This window comes from Haliotis asinina, chromosome 9 (genome assembly GCF_037392515.1).
Source record: "Haliotis asinina isolate JCU_RB_2024 chromosome 9, JCU_Hal_asi_v2, whole genome shotgun sequence".
In the NCBI taxonomy this organism is placed as follows: Eukaryota; Metazoa; Mollusca; class Gastropoda; order Lepetellida; family Haliotidae; genus Haliotis; species Haliotis asinina.
The window spans coordinates 36,014,203-36,018,432 of NC_090288.1; positions in this window are offsets into that span (position 1 = coordinate 36,014,203).

A 4,230-nucleotide genomic window follows, 5' to 3' on the forward strand; every position below is an offset into this window, starting at 1 on the left:
AGACCTAGCGTCTCTTCTTCAAACGTTAAGTGAGTCCGCTCGTAACTATACCGCTGCGTGATATTACACCCGCAATATCAGATGGTTCCCTTGTCCCAGTCAGGTAGCCCAAACCAACACTACCCGGAAAGGCCACGCAATTTCAGTATCCTGCTCCGGGCTTCAAACCACGGACCTTCTGATCCGAGGTCAGGCGCCTTGTTCGTATGGCAAAAGAGGTTAATCCCGTTTTACAAGATGACAAGATGTGGGCAAAAGAGGTTAATCCCGTTTTACAAGCTGACAAGATGTGGGCTGACTCCACGTCTTCCTGCATAACACCTACCCCCCAGACCATACTTGAGTGTGTCCTTCTTATCCTTGTCAGCTACCGAGAACAGACCTCCCACCACGCTGCCGACTTGCCTCTCCTCTGCCAGAGATGCTGAAGGTATCTTCTCTATCACTGGCTTTTCGTCGTACACATTGGTCACCGTCACCAACAGTGAGAGGGTACTTTCTCTCTTTGCAGTACTGGCTCTGTGTACAAATTAGAATCAATGAAAACTAGTGAGACGAGACAAAGAAGCCATTTGTTTTAATGAAATAGGACTTCGCGAAATAGGAGATCACGTCTCTATTATTTACAGACTGCCGTCGCACAGCAGACATGTTACTGAGTTCAGAGTTCAAACATACGCCAACAAAAAGGATTAAAAATGTGTTTACCTCACTTTTACGGCATGATATTCATCTTCTTCATAATCCAGTTTCTTGATTAGTTTGATATCATTTCCATCAGCTTTGAACACAGTGGCCCACTTTTCAATGACCTCGTAGGACATGTTCCCCTTGCCTTGATCTGGCATAGTGTAAACAACAGTCCCTATGTCCTGGTCCTCGGATACTTCTGCCTCAAATGACGACTGGTTCATTTTCATCTGAGGTAGGACCTTGTGAATCTTAATTCTGGTGGAGCCAGAAACGCTCCTTGGCGGATCACCTCTGTCCTTTGCTGTAAATTTCAGATCGTAGTATTCCGAAGGGGCGTTCTTCATGTTCTTAACGAGTTTCAGTATCCCTGACGATTCATCGAGCGTCACCACGTCTGTCACATTGGCTCCAGTTTCTGACGGACAAACACCCAGACATTATGCTCATCTAAACTTTTCAAATTAAGTATATATTAATAAAGTTGTTGATACTATTATTCAAATGCTATGACACTGATCGGATGAGTATTTTAGTATAAAACAGGAATTCCAGTATCCCTGGCGATTTATCGAGTGTAATTATGTAACACTTGCTCCAATATCTCGAGAATAATTAATGGGGAAAATTCCTGGGGTTGCCCGACTGGAGCGCTGCAATTGTTGCGGTTCAGCATTATCCATCACTCTGATACGGACACATGGGCCTGCTTATCGGCCCAACCCAAACATAAACCGACATTACACCTACTTATTACTCTGTGATTCTTATATTACGAATAGCCCTGAGTGAAGACAGTGCTCAATCTACGAAGAACTGGCGTGTACAGAACTTTCAAATTAAGCATACATCATTGGGCCATTGGGCTACCGCATCTCTATGTGGTATTGTTTCTACTATCGAAGGCCGTGGTCAAGCGAAAGGTCGCCATCGATTATTCAGGTCAAGGAGTGTTCGGACAAACGGAAACGTTTCATGCTGCACAATGGTTGTCCCTAGCACAGGTCCTCGAGCCATTGCGAGGATTAAAGATTTTTTTTAAAGATATATAAAAATTTTGAGATGCCCTCCGACTTGAAAAGCTTCACAGTACAATATATCTAAAATGAAACTTGTACATATTTTAAGTCTTTAACCCTCGCAATGACACGAGGGCCAGTGGTCCGCACACCAAAACCGGTCCGGTCCCTTGATAGTGAAGCGCTTGCGCAGCATACCAAATGAACCAGGCCAAAAACAAACATCGCCTTCTAACGACTGACAAACACCTGATTTCACAGAATCCAGCGAGTAGGACAACATCCCATCCGCCCCAGCATCGTCGTCCGTTGCTAGGTAAGCGGCTATCACTGTGTCTTTTGTGGTCGAGTCCATTATTGTAATATTAGGGAAGGATCCATCTGGTTCAGGGATTGGAGATTTCCACTTTGGGTCAAATTCATTTTTCGGCAGTACCTACGGAAATTCGATAAAACATTTGAAATTCTTCGGGAGTTAAATGAGTAAAATCTGATATGAACCTAACGTTCTTTTACAGTTATTTCGATGGCGATTCATACACGGTTATGCAGCTACATGGGTGATTATGGGTGATGAGATCTATATAGTCGGACATACTGTATTTGCTATATTTTGTAACAAAAATAAGTTGAACTGTTGTGAGGAGACAGGTTTGTTCAGTTAATCCTATTATTGTTTAGTTAATCCTATTATTGTTGATCAGTTGTTGATACGGTTATAAATATTCCATTTATCTATTACTTCAAGAAATGTTATAGAATTTTCCGTTTGAACAATAAATTGCCATCAGAACTATATATAAAGCATGCCAATATGCTAATCGTATACTATCATCATTCTAAACAATCACAAACAGCAAAGGTAATGTACATACACACAGCTAAGACACAAGTTTTAACACAACATTTTAACACAGAGGACACGTACTATGGTATCTAATCGTATTAGTTTTTGTATACACATATACTATCAGTGGAACCTCGTTATCCCGGAGTGTCTGACTACGAAAGGGGGACGACACGGACCGTTTAGTATTGAGGTCATCACAGGAGACATTTATGCAGCTAAATCCAGAATAGTGAGGTTCCGCTATTTTGAGAATACATACTATATCACTCCATGTTAGTATGACGTTATATCTGAAACAAAAGTCACATCTATATAAAATGTTTGCAAATCCAAAACATGTTTTCATGAAAATTGTTGTTTTGACCTTTACTCCAGATACGGATCGTAATATCGTATTGGCGATGAGTCGTTTATGTATATCAAATAGAACACTGAGTCAAAAGTACTACGAGCTTAATATTGAACATTCAGTTACTCAGAAACTTATTTATCCTATCTTTCGATTAAGATACTTCGATGCAGGTGCCCCGTTAAGAATCCCTCAGGTGTTCACAACACCAGTGAATGCTGAGAACGGACAAATTCGCCTGTATCGATGTTTTCTCAAGGTATCAACGACTTGCCTAACCAAGATTCAATTACAGGTCACAAAGGCCCGGTGTAGAATAGGTCTTCACTGACCATGCTTTTCATAAGAGGCGACTAACGGGATCGGGTGGTCAGACTCGCTGACTGGGTTGGCACATATCATCGTACCCCATGAAGGATGCTCATGGTTTTGTATCACGGAATTATTCAATCCAGACCCGATTATTCACAGACAACCACGTACTTGGAATCCTGCTCTAGGCGGAGTTAAACAAACAAACAAACAGGCCCCACTATAAACTTTGAATACTGCTGACAACATACACTCATAATCTCATAATCTATATGTTTTCTGCATGCATGTGCTGATGTAATGAATATTTTTCACACTGTTTACGTGATACTTTTTCGCTCGTTTCGTGGATTTGAGACCTTGGGTAGATTAAACCAGTAACTGCAAACCTACTCCTGTACTCCTGTCATGGGTTGTAACAGTGACATCAACCTTTGAATTAACCACCTTTACAGGCCCCATGTATCCCAATTATCCTGTTGCCATGGTTTGGCCGAATAAAACAACTGACTCCCTGTGAGCTGCGAACACCCCAATGACCAGGGTTTCCAATTATTTCTGCCCGCATTAACAAAATCTTATGTAATCTGGATTTCAAATATTGTCCAAGGCAGTTACCTTGACAAACACCATGACAGTAGCTGACATGGCTTTGTCTCTGTCGGGCTTATCTACTGCAATTACTGAGATTAGGATAGGATTTTCTCTGATGTTGTCAAAATCAATATTTTGGCCATGCACAATCAGATCACTGCCATTCAGGGTCACAAGGTTGGGACTTGTTTTTCCTGCGATCTGAAGAGAAAATTGTCCACTACGGCCCGCATCCAGGTCTGAACAGTTCAAGGTCCTTGTTACATCTGAAACAAATAAGTTACACAGAGTAGTGAGATTCAAGCATGTGAACAATTTCCTTGTGGATCAGAAATATCCGGAATTTTAAGTGTATGAAAAAGGGACACCTTTCTCCGTCTTCTCTCTGACCGTCTGAATGTATCTGGAATGTAAAA